Source organism: Lathyrus oleraceus, chromosome 1, assembly GCF_024323335.1.
Source record: "Lathyrus oleraceus cultivar Zhongwan6 chromosome 1, CAAS_Psat_ZW6_1.0, whole genome shotgun sequence".
In the NCBI taxonomy this organism is placed as follows: Eukaryota; Viridiplantae; Streptophyta; class Magnoliopsida; order Fabales; family Fabaceae; genus Lathyrus; species Lathyrus oleraceus.
The window spans coordinates 205,553,877-205,573,982 of NC_066579.1; positions in this window are offsets into that span (position 1 = coordinate 205,553,877).

A 20,106-nucleotide genomic window follows, 5' to 3' on the forward strand; every position below is an offset into this window, starting at 1 on the left:
CATATGTTCAATTATTCCACCTTGGCTAACGTTTTGTGTGAGCTTCAAATGAGAAAAGTGTCTTCATCAAAGTTGTATCTATTTAAGAATACTTCAAAATGGTCACAAATTTTACCTCATTTGGATTTGGTATGAATGAGTTATGCATTTTTGAAGTTTAGGAAAATCACCTGTTCAATGGTCTTGGTCCAAAATGACCTATAATGTATCCTCATATCACATGCTCATAAAAGTTGAATTAGCTCTTCCTCTAAACATAAAAGTTTAATTACACACATTGAATTTGATTGTGCAACTTGAAAATATTTCATCTCATAAAAATTGAGCAAGTTATGGCTTTGGGAAGTTGGCATTCAAATTAGGGTTTAGACAAAATGCCCTATAATCTTTCAACATATAAAATGACTTTCCAAGCAAAAATAGATCTAGACCTCAACATGAAAGTTGTTTGGAATGTCATTTAGAGTAATATTTATCTTGGAATCATTTTTATATGATGAAAATTGTAGGAGATAAGGTCTAGGGGACCCCAGTTTTGATCAGATGAATTCCTCTGGTCAACCACCATCAACCACCTTGCAAACTTGAAATTATCTTGACTTTTGGGACTCATGGGAGATCATATATGCATAGTATGATAAAATTTGAAGTGTACCTTGAAATGTTTGATCAATTGTTGAAGAAGCTTGTTGAAGAAGTTACACAAGATACCCATATGAACTAGGGTTTCCAAGGCAAACCAATTCCAAACTCTTGAAGAATTCTTAATCAAAATAACATATGAAGATCATGGGGACTCATATATGATGCCTAGAGACATTGTGGATCATTTCTTGGTTGAGCTCTTAGCAAAGAGGGTCTTAAACCCTAGATGTGTGCGTGATAGATCAAAGGTGATCAAGTGCCCTACCTACAAAAGAGTTAGACAAATGCAAAGACATGTTTTTGGTATTTTGGTTATTAAATGATAAAATACAAAGTATGATACAATCACATAGTGATTGGTGATCTCTCCTAATACAAACCCAATGAATGAGGGGTACGGAGGATGCCAAGGTATGATCCCAATGATAATACATATGATGAGATAGCATGAGGGATCTTAGGGTCAAAATTTGGGGTCTTACACTCTACTCCATTCCAGGTACCATCTTCACATTCTAGGGTCCTCTCCCTAGGCGTATCAAGAAACCTCAAGTGCTGAGAGATTTCTTTTCCTGCTTCCCTGGTTATGAACCCTTGGTGTTTGTGGATGCACCATTTGAGTTTAGCTTCTTCAAGAATAGGGTCTTCCGTTTTTCTCCTCCGACTGAGGATGCTTCATAAATCCATTGGTTAGATATGGTTCAAGAAAAGAAGAAGCACTTTTGGAAGGATTTGGGCATTTTTGAGCTAACCCAACTATCACGATTTGGTCTCAAATAAAACTCCCACATGCTCATTACAACCATTTGTTTTTGGGATACCTCGACCAACACATTTCACCTTCCTTGTGGGATGATAACCACCACACTATTCGACATTGTTTTTATCGCTGGCCTTCGACCAACTTGAAAGGCTTTTGAGCCTTCAACAAAAACCAAAACCAATTATGGGTTCACTTTCACCATAACTGCTTACCACTCCTTCATCAAAGATCATCATGCTTTGGTAGATTTCATGGTTTCCCATGAACATTTTGCTTTTCTGACCTAATGGCGTTCCTAATGTGTTTTCTTTTCTCTATTTTTTCAAGTGGCTAAAAAGTTGTCGCCTTAGGAATCCAAATCCATGAGGGACAGAAATATGCCTCATTATACTCCTTTTATGTGGCTTGTATGAATCTCTAGGACTAGCCTCTCAAGACCTAAAGCAAAGAACGAATCTTGAAAGTCTTCAGGTAGGTGGCCTTATCTGGATTTTGCAATTGTGGCTCAATGCCACTTTCAAGCCTTCCCTAAAAACCAGGATTCCTCCTAACTCAGAGGTAGCGGTAGAAGGTTCAAGGCTCGCCCAACTTACTCCTGACAATGGCAAAGCTGTGACTAGGGATGTTTTTGATACATATTTTAACATGTTATATAGGTGTAAGTCATTTATTTCAACTATGGCGCCATTTGCTAGTCGACGGTGTGGAATTGAATGGTTCAGGAAACCATTCCCTAATCCCTCATGCCAAGATGAAAGAGATATACATGATACTTTTTTGGAATGCTTCCAACCCATTTCTCTATGGACAAGGCTTACCTCCTTCAAATCAGGTATGAGAGCAAGTTCCTAGCAACCAAACTTGGGGGACAAGCAGTTTGGTTTGTGTCAACTGATGCCCAAAAGCTTAGTTACTTAAGCAAAGGTTTTTTTCTTTTCTATCGACACACCCAACGAGAGATGGCTTGAAAGTTGCAATATATTTTGTAAAAGGAAAGAGGTTTTCCTTGGTTCCTTCAAATACTCGATCTCTTACCATTCCACCCAAGAGTTTACAGAATTATGGACCCTTCACTATGCAAACATATCAGATCACAACCTCATGGCTCAATGTCTGCTCAATGCTTTTTATTTCCTGAGAGTCTCGGAGAAGAAAAACAAAGGTAACCTTTGGTTGACTAGCTTCTAAAGTTACACTCATCTTATCTTGCCTTAGTTTCCTCTTGGATTCTAATGCATTTTTTCTACCTTTAAGGCGTTCCCTTCAAACCAAATTCATCGAATGTTTGCTCTCAATGCACCGACACTACAGGAACTTCATGGGTAAAAAAGGGTATCTAACCTTATTTCCCTTGTCTTTTTTTTGTCGACGTCCTAATCTATTTTGTTCCTTCAGGGTCGAAAGAAATAAAATACCTCTTTTGTTGCAGGCCCTTTATGGACAAACCAACTAAACGAGGATGCATGTGCTTCTTCTAGCGAAGAAATTCTGGTCTGTACCTTCTTTCTTTCTTACTCCTATTTGACTGCATTTGTTAACTAATTAAAGCTTTGTCGAAACATGTTAGTCTCCTCTGAAGGAAAGTGAGTTTGACATTAGAAATGAAATTTTGCAGTATCCTCCCCTTGTCCCTCCAAAATATCAAAAATGTGCGGCTACCAAAGTTATTGATGCCAACTTTAAAAATCAAGGGGAAGGCAAGGCCAATGCCGAAACTTCTGGCCTTCGAAAGAAAAAGAGTATTAGACACAAACTTGTTAAGGTCTTTAAGGATGAGAGGACCGAGGAAAGCTAGTTCCCCCATTAACTAAGAAGAAAAATAGTGGCACAACCTCCCGACAACCCGCTCAGAGTCCTTAGAGTGCATATTCGAGTTCTCTTCCAACAGTTGATGAGGTAATTCACTACCTCGTTCCTTTATTATATTTCTATGTTTAAACTATATGCTAATTCAAAATCCTAATTTGGGAAGCTAGTCAATGTCGACTCTACAGTCCCTCAAGTTCAACCAAATGTGTCCTGCAGCCATGCCGACTTTTCTAGCATCAAATACACAACGCATTCGATAACCATTTCACCCTCTATCCATCTACATAGTGATGCTGAGGATGGTGAGATAGTCGTTGATAAAGCAGGAAAACTCGTTGGAGGGACTTTAGAGCCAATATCAGAAGCTGCCAAAGATCGAGCTAATGAGTCTCCACCTGAAAAAAAGAGGTCCACCTACATCTGAAGCCACCCTTTAGGTTGATAGGGTCGAGGCTCCAACGCTAAATGTTCTCCTAGAAATTGGCCCTACACAAGAGACAGTTGAAGACACTTGTGTTGAGAAGACTCCAGATTTTGTTATACCCAACAAAGTTCAAGATCCTGCTGAGTCTCCTGCCCATGAGGGTTTTCAGGAACGTACTCACTATTCTCCCACTCCAGGGTCTCAGTCCTAATCTCTGGAGAGCCTTAGTGACATGTCTTATTCAACTCTACATCCCTTAGAGGCGGGGACCAATCATGTGGATCCAATAAAGGCCTTGAAAAGGATTGTGGACAACCAAGAGGACTTCCCTGGTGTATTTCCTCCTTCACTTGGTGCTCAAAACAAAATCTTTGATGAGTTGTTCCAGCAACTGGAGTCCATACTTGTCGACATGGACTTCATTCAAACGATCAAAGACGACCCTATTTCCCTCTTTGAGATAAATGGGTTGATGTTGAAGCCCAGCAAGGAAGAGGTTTCAAGTCTTATTGCTAACTTTGTTTTGGACTTTGAGCCTCTTCTTGAGCAAGTTGTTCAAGTAGTTAGGCTTAAACAAGAGTCTGTCAACCGACATGAGAGGAGAGTTGAGGTTTTGCACGAGCACCAAAACCTAGTTTCTGAATCTCAACATCAAGTTGTTGAATTAGAGGCAAAGGATAACTCCAAACACAATTGGAAACTATGGAGGTTAACAACAAATAAACTGGTTGCAGCTGAAGATTAAGGCAACAGAGAAAGAGAATGCGAAGATAGATGCTTCTAAGTTGGCCTATGTCGGCGAGAAGATAATCAAAGCGTCCAACATAGGCATATAGCATGCAAGGACCACTTGTATACTAGAGGAAGAAGTAGGTAGATTGAAATGTGTTGACCTCATGCTCGATAAGAAGGTTGAGCCTACAAGATTATGCTTTGAAGAACTGAGGAGTAAGCTGAAGTCTTTAAAATGATATGGTGTTTTTATTATTATTATTGATGTACTTCAATTACTATAAGGCCTGTGATTTTTGGAATATTTAATATACGTTAGTTTGGCAACTATTTTTAAATACTATCTTGATATTTTAACTTCCTGCAACGTACGCTTATACTTCTTCAATTATTTACCATTTACTCGTATTATCCGACTGTCTGAACTTAATTCCTCAATCTCATAAGCATTACTTGAAAACACTTGGTTAATTTTAAACGGTCCATCTCAATTTGGTGACCACTTCTTTAAAGCTTTATCCCTTTGAGACATAGGTAATATTACCTTCCACGCATAGTCACCAACCAAAAATACCTTCGATTTTACCTTTTTATTATAGGCTTTAGCTACTCGCTCCTTTTTTGTAATAAGAACATCAAGGGAAACTAACATTTCTTCATCCAAGTTGACCAAATCGTTCGTCATTATACTCCAATAATGGTCAAAATAGATCTCTCTTTGCCTTTGCATTATTATTTATTGTAAGTGTATCTCAACAGGCAACATTGCATCATGTCCAAAAGTTAGCCGAAAATGTGTAGAGTGAGTTTCCTCCTTAGGGGATGTTCGACAAGCCTAAAGTGCTTGATCTAACATCTTATGCCAATTCTTTGGATTCTGGTCTACATGTTTTTTGATCAGGCCAATTATGATTTTGTTTGCAGTCTCAACTTGACGTTTGCTTAGATGTAGTAATGTGTAGAGGTCAGTAGTTTGATTTCTATTTCTGAGGTAAATTTAACCATCGTTCGACCAATGAAATTTGATCCTTGTTCTATGGTTATGGTCTCAGGGATCCTAAATCTATAGATAATGTGACTTTGTATAAAACTAATCACAACATCTTGGTCGATGTTCACCAAAGGCACTGCTTTGACCCATTTAATAAAGTAGTTAATGCCTACTAGAATATAGTTATGGCTCTTAGATGATGTCGACCTAATATCACCTATCAAATCTAAAGCATAACCTCTAAATGGCCAAGGTTTAACTATCGAATGTAGTTCACTAGTAGAGACATGTTGGACCCCTTCATGCTTTTGGCATTCTTGGCACCCTTTGGAAAATTCTATGCAGTCTTTCAACATTGGGAGCCAATATACCCCTTATTGAAACAAAAACCTCTTCATCTTGTAGCCTGCTTGATTGGCGCCACAAGATCTACTATGAGTATTGAATATCACCAAATAAGTTTTGCTTTCGCTAAGGCACTTAAGTAAAACATCTTCATGCATATTTTTAAACAACTTATTTCTGACAATGACATAACTTAACGCCTCATATTTGATCTTTTGATTTGTTGTTCCCTTGGATTCTTTAGGAACTCTATTACTGATCTTCGCCAATAATTATTTGACAGATTGTCAATGGAATTTTTTTTTCAAAAATTGGATTTAATTCTCCTAACTCTTCTACTCCCAGCAGTTTTGACTTTGACAATTCTGGGGTGAGTACACTAGTCGAGACCAATTTATCTTTGAATTAGATTAGCTCTTATAATTTTTCTTTAGAGACTTTGTATCCTGAAGCTATCTGTGCCAAGTTATTGGCCTCTTGATTCTCAATTCGCGGCACATGTTTAATGTCGACTATGTCGAACTTCCTCAACAATGAATTCACCTTGACAAAATACATCACTAAATTCTCGTTGATGCACTTGTATTCTTTTGTCAACTATTTTACCACTAATTCTGAGTCTTCTTTAATCTCAACTTTTGTTGCCCCCAAGTCTAACAAAATAGTGAGGCATGTTATTAAGGCTTCATATTTAGTCTCTTTATTAGAGCAACAACAATTAATTTTAAATTTATACTTGGTTGGAATCCCCTGGGGGGAAATAATCAGAGTTCCAACATCGATTCCTTTAGAATGACTAGAACCATCGAAGTATAAATTCCACGCAGATTGCTCGACATAGTTTTGCACTACTTCCATTATTTCTTGATCTACTATAAGATCAACGAAAATTTGGCCTTTCATGGCTTTTAACAGTGTATAAGTTAGAGAATACTATGTTAAGACCAAAGCCCATTTTTCTATTCTACTATGTAGAATTGGTTTCAACAACATATGTTTGATAACATCAAAATGCAAATAGAAAAACACATATGTTGATTTGATATAATATTTTAATTTCATACAAGAGAAATACAAAGAAATGAATAGCTTTTCTATCAAGTTATACCTAGTTTCTGCATCATTTAACAATCGACTGAGATAATATATGACCCTTTTGACGCCATCATCATCTTCTTGGGCTAACATACTTCCGATGTTCAAATTCGATGTTGAAATGTACAATTTTATACTCTTATTTATCATGGAAGGTAACAATATATGAGGCTTTGACAAATACACCTTGACATCATCAAGTTCCATTTAATGTTCTGGTTCCCATCTAAAGCCTTCCTCCTTCTTCAAACGCAACAATAGCGATAAAACTTTCATCTTTCCACTTAGATTCGATATAAATCTTCTAAAAATTTGATTTTTCCAAGTAGATACTGAAAGCTACTTTTTATTCGTCGGAGGTTCTGTGTTGAGTATGACCTTCTCTTATTCAGATTTATCTCAATGCCTTTCTTATAGACTACGAAGCCCAAAAAATCACATGCATTGACACAAAAATCACACTTTAATGGATTCATCTTCAGTCTATATTTCCTCATACTTTCAAATGACTGGACGCTGATCTAAATGACCACTTTCTAATGAGGACTTGATGACCATGTCATCTATATAAACCTGCATAAATGTTTCGATAAAGTCATGAAACATAAATTTCATTATACTTTGGTAGGTCGCACCATTATTTTTCAAGCCAAAGGGTATCACCACCCACTCGGGGCATCAAAACACCATTTTAGCCACATCCTTCTTTGCAGTGAAAATTTGATTATAACCAAAATAACTTAAAAGACTTAAATACTCAAAACCAACTGCCGAATCAACTAGCATCTCTTCCACTAGCATTGGGTATTCATCTTTTGGAGTGGCAACATTCAAATCTCTAAAATCAATACAGACTCTAAGAGTGGCATTCTTTTTAATTACTGGGACAATATTGGTTATCCATTCGATGTACCTGATAGGCATTATGAACCTATTTTTGAGCAGTCTTACAATTTCTACCTTGATCTTTGACATGACCTCTAGCGTAAATTTCCTCGGGGTTTGCTTTACAGGCCTATTGTCAGGTTTGATTGGTAGTTTCAACTCCACCAAATCTCGACTAAGTCTCATCATCTCATGGTGATATCATGCAAATCAATCTTTGAACTCCTTCAGAATCTTAATTACCTCCATTTTTAGGCTTAGGTCGAGCTTGACACTTACATAAGTTGGCCGCTTATTCGTCTCAACTCTTAAATATATCTCTTCCAAAGGCTATTGAGCTTGCATCCTTTTGGTTGAGGCTAATGTATCTTTCTCAAACCCCAAAGGATCTTCATCTATATAGAATTGAGCATGCAATTTCTGAAGCTATTTCTTGGCCATTATGGCCAAAATCCTTTTGAATTTCAAAAATCATGGCTTTGACAACCATCATTTCTTGTGATTCGACCTCTAAAACCGCTATTAACTTATTTTCAGCCACATAGGTTTGAATTCGAGTGAAAGTGCTCGACTCATACATCATACTCGTCTGATCCAAACCATTTGTTATATCCTCCAATTGTCTCATATTCCCATATAAAGCCATGCATATGGTGAAAACTTATGGAGTAGTATACGTCAACCCCTTTAAATTTGAAACTTGACCCATTTGGGGCACATGGCCAAATATTTTCCAACTGACGGTCAAAATTTCTTCTATCGACATGTTTCACCTCCACGCTGAAGAAACATTGGTCATCTTCTATGTGTTCCACATCCCATTGGGCTTCCATATCGTGATCTTTTGGTGCATGGGGGAAGGCACACATCCTACTCCATGTATCCATTCTCGCCTCAGTAGCAAATTGTAATTCACCTTGGTTAGAATCACAATAAACAAGGTAGGTCGAGTGGTGGTTCCTACAACCACGTCAACTTGAATAACTCCCAAGGGCCTGCTGGTCTTCCCCTCATATTTTGACAATACCGTGTTATTAGACTTTGAATTTGTATCATATTTTCCAATCTTCCTAAGTAAAGAATGTGGCATAACATTGATATATGCTCCACGGTCCATGAGAACCTTATTTATCCCAACACCTTGCACTTTAGCCTCTATGTACAAAAGATTTAGATGTTGATGCATGGTTATGTCAGGTATTTCAAATATGGCTTTGTCCTCATTAACAGAGCCATCATGCATGACATAGTAACATAAAGGCTTATGAGTAGCCATTTCTTCAACTGGTTCATCCTTCTCTTTAATTACTTCCGTAAGTTTATCATATTCTATTGGCAGCATGAATATCATATTGCATACAATATCCAGATCATCCTCCGACCCTAAGTTGAAGTCATTACTCTCCATCTGTTCTTGTTCATCGACAGGGATCTTTGATTCTTTTTCCATCAACGATTGTAGTGGGGAAAACAACCTCTAATTGATAGGCTTCTTGTCGCCTGTCCGTGAAATGAAGCTTAAATATTACTCCTCCATCCCATAACGAGTGATCCATTTAGAATAAAAGAGTGTCCCAAAATGAATGATCAATTTCAATTTCTAATACATTTTTTCCAATTTAACCCTCTAATTAATATTACTTATCATTCCTAATATATGATAAGGGTACTTTAGTAAAAATATCATTCTCTCTCTTTCATTTTTCCTTTTTCTTAATCAATGTGAAATGGTCAACTGGGTCACTCATTGTGGGACGGATGGAGTACTATTTTTACTTGTGCCCCCTGCTACGAAGGTTGATTTCTTATTTCTTTGATGCCTCCTCTATTGGGTTCGAGTCATGGGATTCTTCCACATGTAGTTCTTAGAAATATATAAGTATTTCTTAGATGTTTGATATTTTCCGAGGTACGAGAATCCTGCACCTACTTCCATCACCTTCCATTTTCCTTTATCAGTAGCCGATCTTCCTACAAGTCCAACTCACTCCCTATGAGGGACATTAGAGAGAGAGACATATGCCTTAGGTCTCTGAGCTTTTTGAGGAACTCCCCTCTTATTAAAAATAACTCCTTGTGCTGGTCTTGTCGACCAACTTTCCTCGACTGATAGGGGTTTGTTTTTCTAACTCTTTCGCAACCTCCTTGTCAAAAATGACATTGCAACACAAGCACAAAATGACCTCAGAGTCCTTAAGCTGGCACCTATTTAGAAAATCAGTGAGCTCTTCCTTAGCCTTGGGAAAACCACATTCATTTGCTCTTCGTAACTAGGCTTAACCTCTTTTGTGTCATCAGTGATATCCACCTTCAACAACATCAATAGGCTCGACAAAAATAACTTCCTCGACCTTAGAGTCATCATTTTCCTTCAGTCGAGGTTTTTGCTTATCAGCAAATTTGAGCCTCCCGTCTTTTAGTGTGTTTTGAACAAGGTCCCTAAAAAGCACACATTAAGAAGTTTTATGACCTAGGAAGTTATAAAACTTACAAAAACCATTTTTCTTTCTTTGCTCTAATGGTGGTGTCTTAAGCCCTTTAGGGATTACAATTTGACCATCAGAGGCTAGGAGATCAAAAATCTCATCACACTTAGTTGCATCAAACGTATAAGTTTTTGTGACAAATTTCTCATTTTTTCCAGTTCGATATGATTTTTCCCATTTTAAGGTTTTTGTGTCAGATAATTTTCTATTTTGTTTATTTTGACGTAGCCTACTTTTTCCTTTTTATGATACTTACTCGGCATGGCCTTCTCAGCTTTGAAACATTTGACCCTTCGAACTTTATCTGCTAATGGGACCATATCCCTTAAATAATTGGTGTCATACCCTAAATTTACCCTAAAATTTTTACTCGCATCAGCATAACATAATCGTTTCATCTTATCATGCATTCTTTCAATCAAAAGCATTCATCAGGGTTTAGATGAAAAGTTAGGAGTTCTAAAATTTTATCTGCTCTTGATGACATTCATTCAGTCGTCTATGGATTAAGAAGTCAAAAGACTTGATTTCTCAGTCTCAGTGCATCGTTCATTCCAGTTCATCTTTGTTTCAGAGGTTCAGATGGTGACAGTCAAGAGTATTGTCAACATCTAAATCTTTGTAAGGTCTTCATGCTGTTTAAGAATCAGAAGCAAATGGTCCAAGAGAAATTCATATGCATTTGATTGTCTATTCATAGTTATTCGATCTGTAATTCAATGCATTCACCAGACATCAACATTTTCTACTCATCATAGCATGCATTTCATTCCGCATAATGCCTAAAGTGTTGGCCAAAATAAATTTTTGGATATACACACAGACCTGTTGAATCAATTTTCCAACATGCGTAGAATTAGCAGACGGAAATTTCAAAATTAAGCTTGCAGACGTTAATTTCTTAATCTACGGTTCGCGTATTTTAACTTGGCATGCTCAGTTAGTTTTTTCTGGTACTTTTTCAGTCGCATTTTGATCTGCTTGAACCTTTTAACCATTCGTTTTTTTTTTCAAAATTTGATCAAAACATGTATGTTTCCGAGAAGTTTATTTCACACTGACCATTTTAGTGCAGTCATTTTATTTTTTTCAACATTTTTGCGCCATTCTTTTGTTCATTTTTATCTCTTTTATTTTATTTTTATTTTGCCAATATATTCATAAGAAATATTTAGAATTAATCATATTTTCGTTTTAATTTTATTGTGCTTATTTAAAAGGGTTTGATTTTATGTAGTTTTATTAATTTGAACACATGTGTACTTCAAATATGTCTTTAAAGGGATATTCTTTTTTTATTTGCATTATCACTCTAAATTGTGTCTATGTGTGGTCTGGTATGAAAGAGAGTGACCACAAACTGATTGCCAAGTGGCGCATATTGAAAGGAGAGTAGAGGACCACATAAACATTTTTCAGTAGGAAGGAAAATAAAAAGCTGAGAAATTGGTTTATTTCATTTTATTATTCTCCTTAAAATCTCATCTATCATCAACATTACAACCTCATCTATCATCAACATCACAACCTCACCATATAAAATCTTCTTTATTCACCTCCCAATACAACCATTAAACCTCCATTTTCTACATGTCTTCCACTGATATAACATAAACCAATAACCAAAAACATTTCCAAAAAAAGCCTCAATCTTCAACATTTCATAACACCATATCCAACACTTCAACAACATCATTAAGCATTTCATAACACAACACAACAACTCACCATTTTCCCCTTTATTCACAAATTCATTAACTTTCCTAACAACACATAAAACAATAAACTCCCCATAAATACAAAAAACAGAGAAGTCAAAACCATCACCACACATAAAAAAAAAGGAAATGGAATTTTTCTCTTGTCTCTCCCTCACAAAGATTCTCTTCTTGCTTGTTGGACCTAACATAATGCACAAAAAAATCTTCAACAAACACACAACTACTATTCACGTCGCTGCCACATCTGATAGTGACGTCGTTGCTCCCTCCGATCACACCACACTTCCAGGAAAACAATAATACAACCACTCACTGCAGTAGCTAAACTCGCCGGAAACCGCTTCAAGTCATCGTCGGAAGTCGCAACAACTCAACCGCGAGAAGCCTGCAGAAACAACGACGTCCCCCCTCGTGAATCGCCGCACGAGCATCGCACCACCACCCAACTACGACCACGTCCGACGTAATTTTATCCCGCGGTATACCTCTCATACTATTTGATTTTGATTCATGATCTATTTTGACTTTGTTGTTAGGAAGATGTGAAGATGAATTTTGTTGATGATTTTTGTTTGTTTTGATGTGTGTTTTTAAAAGCAAATATGAAAGAGTTGTTTTAAAAAAGAGAAGAGATGTTTTCGATTTGTCGGTTGAAGAAGAGGATTGTTCCTCTGCTCTGAGTTTTTTCAAAATATTGTATTCTTTCATTGTTTTCTGATTACACGCTGTAACGGGGGAGAAGGTAAAATTTATTTTCTCTCTCTCACTCACACACACCGTCAAATGTCAAAAATGGAGTGGGAGACTTTTTGAATTTCGATTTTTTCCTCTCTCTTTTCAATAGAAGTCCACCGACTCCTCATTTATGTGAAATTTAATTTTAATTCTATTATCAATTATTAGTTTTTTTTATTAGACTAGGGTTTTTGTGAGAATGGGCCTTGGGCCAATATTAAGTATTTCTTTTGTTTTAATTTGGTCTCTAAAACCTCCATGTTAATATTTACACCACCTTCATGTATTTTTCTTTTTATCTTATTTCATCACACTTCTTTTGTTTGATTTAATTCTTAGTTAATTAATTAAGTTATTTGTTTATTGATTTTTTGATTTTAGTTCAATTATTTGCTTTTTTTTTTCTAAATCAATTATTTTGATCATTCGATTTCAATGAGTGTAGTTATGTATATATCACCATCATGAATTAATCGCATGTAAATAATTTCACTAACTTCCCACAATTTCAACAATCAACTTCATTTTCTAATCATTTTCAAATTCAATTTAAATTTCACCAACTTTGTACATAGTTTAAACCTTTTCACAAATCAATTCAAAAAACTTTTAAGATCGAACAAAAACACTTGTTCCAACGTCAAGTGTTTTTCTCCGCTTAATCAAATGATTTCATGATAAGATTCAAATGCTTGATCCAATGTCAAGACATTTCTACGAGCAAATTTCTTTTTCTTAATAAAATCGAAAGGTAAAGTGATAATTGGTGCACACCTTTTGAATACCTTGGTCTTTTGCCTTAAGATACTCTAATTAAATAAGGACAACAAGTGACAATTGGAAGCACATCCTTTTGAATATCTTAGGTAAACGAGCGCTAGGAGCACACCTATGTTCAAATGTTTACCAAAAGTCCGCAAATATTAATTTTCATAAGCTTGGACAACAAGTGACAACTAGAAGCGTATCCTTTTGAATATCTTGGGTAAAAAAGCGCTAGGAGCACACCTATGCTCAAATGTTTACTTAAATTCCATATGTAATCAACTCAATCAATCAAACTTCTTTCAGCCCTTGTGCGACCTCGAAAACCATTTTTAGAAATGAGTATGCTACATCCATTTTGACGCGAAACAAACAAAGACTTCAGCCTCCAAGAGCGAGCAACATGTAAAGGTTTAACCACTCAAATGCAATCTAAGCATCACTCCCTAAAAGCAATCAAACCAATATATTCTTCTTAGTTGTTTAGCTCATGCGTTTATCTGGAATTATTCATTTGTGATTGGTTTATTTGGTTTTTAGACTCGTTTTGATCTATCTCTTTTTGATTTTGTAAAAGGGGGATAGGTTATAATGTGAGTCTAGAATTATTTTATGCATTTTATGTTGTGTTATATGTCTGCAATGTTCCAGGGGGAGCATAAGCATATCTGCTTTTGGCTCAAATCAACTCAATTTTAAGTGAAAGCTTGCCAAGCATATAAAAATGGGAGATTGAAGTTGCATGTCCCTAATATATTCATGGGGAGAACCCCAATACGGTTTTTGTACTTGTCTTGTCTTGTCGCTTTCGTTTTTGTTTATTATTATTTATTGAGCCTCCTTCATGATTGCACATTTATGAAACAAGTTTTGAATCAATTCATTTTTTTAGCATGCATAATTCAAATTTTATATTTAAGTTTGATCATGATGCTTTTATTCAATTGGTTGAGTTAGTGGAACAAAGACCACATGTGTTGTTGATTCAAGTTAGGTTGAAAGGAAAATCTCAAAGTATTTTGAAATTCATGAAAATTTGAGATTTTATATGCATGACTCGAATCATGTACATATCTGAAGGTGAGAAAAACAAGAAAGGGGGGTTTGAATTGTTTGGAAAATAAGCGCTTTTTCAAAATGAAAATCACACAAGGATTTTATACTGGTTCGCTTATAACACAAAGCTACTCCAGTCCACCCGGCCAAGGTGATTTCGCCTTCAACAAGGACTTAATCCACTAATCTTGAAAGATTGTTTACAAACAACATCTAAGAGAAAGATCTCTTAGTCCTCTCAAGTCTACAGACTACACAGAGTCACTTGAGGAAATAAACAAACAATAGATAAAAGATTTATGTAATCTAGAGTGCTTCTAAGAAAGCAAATATTACAATAGTAAGAACAAAGTGATTCACGTTATAAGCAAAAGCTTCGTGAAGATATAGAGAGCAAGAGTGTTTTCTTGAGCGTTGATGTTTCAGTATAATTTTTGCTTGTATGTATTGTATACTGATTGTTGATTTGCAGTCCTTTATATAGAAGAGAAGGATCCGTTGAAAAATCATGGCAGATAATAACTCTTGAATAATAATTTGTGCCATATCTTATGTTGCTTGTTGTCAAAGCAACTTTCACTTCTTGAATGACTACTTACCACAAATAGTTCCTTATCATTTGTATTTTTGGAGTTAACGTCTCTTCCTGTATTAGGAAATCCATTTCCATAACTTTATTTGAAGTTAACGTTACTCTTTCTTATTTAGCAATTCCATAATCAGAGTCTTCATGTTTCTGGAGATCTTGGAATCTGCTATCTAGCTTCTGATGTTGATCTTTTGAGTTCTGATGATTTCTTCAGATAGCGCCAAGAGCTTCTGAAGTTTGACATACTGTTGTTCAGAATCAGAACTTCTAGAGCGTACTTCTTGTTCAGATGCTTTTGATATTTTGCTGTTTTGCTCAGAGTTAGACTTTCTTGAACGTGTTTCTACTTCAGATGCTTCTTATCTTCTGATAATTTGTATCTGATCTGGTTTTGTATCTGATGACATCATCAGATCTCTTCCTTCTTTCTTTAGAACCCTGCACACTTAGAAACTTTTCGTTAGGGTGCCATTTTTGGTTTCATCCTTTGTTATCATCAAAATCATGGAATCTGTTGTAGAACAATTTTTGTTCTTACAATCTCCCCCTTTTTGATGATGACAAAACAATCTTAATTAGCAGATGAAACATATAAAATATCAGATCAGATAGACAAGAGCTCCCCCTGAGATAGTGCTAGGGAGTTCAGAAGTTCTTACCAGAGCTTCTAAGTAAAGAGGTTTCTTGATACCTTCTGCAATTTCTTAAGTCCAGGTTAGATAAATTTATTTTTAAGAAAAATATGTTGCAGAATGCTTAAGGTATTTAGACAATATTTTCATCAGAGCTATTAATGACTTCTCCCCCTTTTTGTCAGAATCAAAAAGACATAGCAAGAATAAATAATTGAAGAGAAAAACATTGTATTTAGATAAAAAGCAACAGAGGCAAAAAGAACAAGTAAACATCAGAAACAGAGAAATCAGAGCAACAAGCAATAAGTCCTAAGTGCCTAGGCGTTCGGAGGCGGAGGCATTCTCTGAAGCAACATAGCCAGCATGTTCGGAATGTTGTCGTTGACAGTGTCTTGTTTATCCATTCTGGCACGGAGTTCATTCTGATCTTGCTTAAGTTCTTTCAGGGTCTGGAGAACCATAGGGATAACAGAAGAAGAAGACTCCCCCTGAGTCAGAGCCTGCTGTGCTTCAGCAGCAGCCTGCGCTTCAGCAGCAGCTTGTGCTTCAGCTTCGGCAGCAGCAGCAGCATCAGCCAGAGCTTTAGCTTCAGCCTCCTTTATCCTTAGAATTTCAGCTTCTCTTGCTCTTTCTTCCTCCAGCCTTCTAGCCTCTTCTTCAGCTTCTCTTGCTAATCTCTCTTCTTCCAGCCTTCTGGCTTCAGCTTCTCTTGCAAGTCTTTCCTGAAGTCTTGCCTCAGCATCTCTGATGTAGCCATTTCTGACTTGTTCAGAGATGTTCTTCAGTCTAAAAGCCTCAGAGGTCATCCAGCCAATGACTCTGTTCCAGTGTGTCCTTACAGAGTCAGGATCATCACTGACTTCAGAGTTAGTGGTCAGAGACTTGACCTTTTGTACTGAAGCCCCTGCGACCAGCATTATGGCTTCCTCAAGGGTAGGTACAAAAAGGTTTGGTTCAGAGGTTTGAGGTGAAGAAATTGGAGGGCTGAGATTTAATGTGAGAGGTTCAGATTCTGCTTCAGGTTGAGGTTCAGATCTTTGGGGTGAAGCGTAAAGAGGGTTTAAGTCTAAAGGTTCAGTTTCAGCTTCAGGTTCAGGTTCAGCGGAGGTGTTTGGAGGGGTAATATCAGAGGTGTGGAGGTCAGAGAGTTGAGGTTCAGAAGGTTGGTCTTCAGAAGTAATGTTGGTTGTTTGTTCTGGGGGAGGTGAAGTTGCTTCAGATTGTGGTTGTGTTGGTTGTTGTGAAGCAAGGTTTTGAGCCTGAATTTGGGCTAAGGTTGGGGAGTCAGGGTCAGAGTATTCTTGGTCAGAGGAGATTTCAAGGTATGGGGGTGATTCTGGGGCTGAAGATGATGAAGAGGAAGTGGTAGTGTGAGAAGAATTAACATTTGGTGGAGGTTGTGAGGTTCTGGTTATAGAAGGTGGAGTTTCAGAGGTTGTGTAAATAGGTGGTGTTGGGAGAGGATTAGATGAAGAAGCCAAAATGTGTTCAGAGGGAATAGAGGGAGCAGACATACCAGTAGTTTCTTGCAGAGGCGCTGGAGATCTGCTTCCAGAAGTTTCTCCAATTCTTGCCTTCTTTGCCTGTGATGCTATCTTTTTCTCAGAGAGACCTCTCTTGTACCTGACGAAGTCTTCTTCTGAATCTAGACAGTCGTCGAGTCTGAAGTCAGAGATGTCAACACCTTCATCCAGCAGACGCTGAAGGTAGATAGCAACCGCATCTCTGGGTTCATTCTTGTAGAACCTAGCAAGACCATGAGGCAGCTTCCTCTGATCTTTCAGGGCATCCCAGGAGGTATCCATAGTGGGTCTGACTTGAATCTTCTTCAGAATTCCCATACTCTTGAGATTTCTGGCGTTCAGAGGCTTTCCAGTATCTATTGCCAGATCCTCCATCAGTTTGGCCTTCTCCAGATGATCTACCAGCCCATTCTCGATGAAGACATCAGATAACAATCTTCCCAGAGGGATGTAGGTTCTGGGCTTCATGTTGTTTCTGGTCTCCCTGACAGAGTCTCTGAGGTATCTGAAGAGTAGTGCAGGAAGGCAGATCTTCACACCCTTGTGAATGCAATACAGAATGCACTTCTGATCTGCGTTGATGTAGTCAGAGGAGTTAGATGCTGGGCGGTGGTGAATAGTTCCCAGAATGATCTTAAGCCACACTCTGAGGTTCTGATGAAGCTCTTTGTTCTTTGAAGGATTTCCTTCAGTGTTATGTTTGAAGATGGTTGGATTGATTACTTCAGCAATGCGCCTTGACCTAGGGTTGATGTTGTAAATCCTTTTACCTCCATCTCTCTCCATGTTCAGTAAAGAAGCAATTGACTTTTCAGTAATTACTATCTTTACCCCCAAAACATGAGAGACGATGAAATGGTCATCAGCGTCTGTAAATCTCCAGAACTCCTTGATGAGAAGTGGGTAAACAGGACCATAAAGCCTTTGGAAATAGTTTTCCCACCCTTGTATACGGAGTTCTTCAGTAAGATCTACTCCATTTCTTCTCATGTTGTCGAAATCCACCAGTGTTTCACATAACACATCCAAGCCCTCAAAGGGAGTTGCTAGGTTAATGTGAGGTAGACGATCAAGGATATGGGGTTCCTTGTACACTGGAGTAATGGAAACTCCTGTAACAGTTGGAGTTGGAATGCTTGAAGTTTGAGCAGTTGAGCTTGATTCCATTTGCTGAGAGAAGTTGAAAACTTGTTATTGTTGAGCATCCATAGTTGAAGACGAAGATGAAGATTGATGAAGATGAAGTGTTTGTAGAAATGCTTCAGAGAGGGTTTAGAAAGGGTTTGAGAGTGAGTGAGAGTGATAAGTGTGTGAAATGTGAGAAAAGTGTTTAAATACCCTAAGTTAAAACACATGCAAAACGACACATCATTCAGCGTTAGCACAAATTTCAAGTTAGCACGCTTGGGGGAGAAATGATTAAGGCTAATTAATGAATGTCTAATCCCAACAGTACGCACACTGCTCGAGGAGATCTCAAACGTTTCACCTTTGATCTTCTTCTGGACAACTGTCTAGAAGTTCTAGGGTTAGACGCTAAGTGCTCCACGTGTTTTGATGTATCTGATCTTTAGGAATACCAAAGGATTGGTTCCTGAAGATTTCTAACTCAGATATCTTCTTAACTGGTAGAAGTATCAGAGTCAGAGGCAGAAATACATTTGTTTACATCAGAGTCTCATTTTACATTCTCAGAGGCACAATTCATTCAGGACAATTTTGAATGATCAGATTTTTTAAGATAAAAAGAAATCTATCTTCAGCTAGAGGCTTAGTAAAGATATCTGCCCATTGATGATCTGTATCAATGAACTTCAATGTTACTATCCCTTTCTGAACATAGTCTCTGATGAAATGATGTTTTATTTCAATGTGTTTGGCTCTGGAATGTAGAATGGGATTCTTACTTAGACAAATAGCAGCAGTATTATCACAAAAGATAGGAATGTTACTCTCAAAGATTTGCAGATCTTCTAACTGATGCTTCATCCAGAGCATCAGAACTTCTAGAGCGAACTTCTTCTTCAGATGCTTTTGATATTTTGCTGTTTTGCTCAGAGTTAGACTTTCTTGAACGTGTTTCTACTTCAGATGCTTCTTATCTTCTGATAATTTGTATCTGATCTGGTTCTGTATCTGATGACATCATCAGATCTCTTCCTTCTTTCTTTAGAACCCTGCACACTTAGAAACTTTTCGTAAGGGTGCCATTTTTGGTTTCATCCTTTGTTATCATCAAAATCATGGAATCTGTTGTAGAACAATTTTTGTTCTTACAATATCATGACTCAAATGTTAGAACAAAGATAGAGTATCGGGGTTTGTTATCGTCTCCACAGGGATTATGTGATATTGCCGCCATTCGACAGTTGTTAAGTTCTTAACTCATAGTAACATGGGGTTTTAGTTTTCGATTACGGTAGCTTGCATAAAAAGTAAGAAATTATGGTAAAAATTTTGGTTTTACGATTTGAGAAAGATTGTCAAAGTTAGGGTTCGACGATCACTTTGCATGCATATGCTCGATCAAACAAAACTCATAAACTCCATTAGATGATAAACACATTCACAAAATCCTCCCAATGTGTTTATTTCTAACACACATTGTGGGTTTTTCCCATTTTGATCCATTGTTGATTTCTCACACAATCTATCAAAATGACAACTTTTAGGTTTAACTTTTTAGTGAACAAACTCATTCAATACTATCTCTAGCTAAAGAACAAGGATGGATGAAAACCTAGGTCAAGAGTTGGAAAACACCTTTCAATAATAAACCAACACAAAGAGTTATCAATAAAACAAGGATTTCACCATACATTCATCATCAAAGAGTTTACAAATGAAGATCAACCCATGTACATACAAAGCTTATGATCATCTACATCTAACCTTGACAAAATGAAA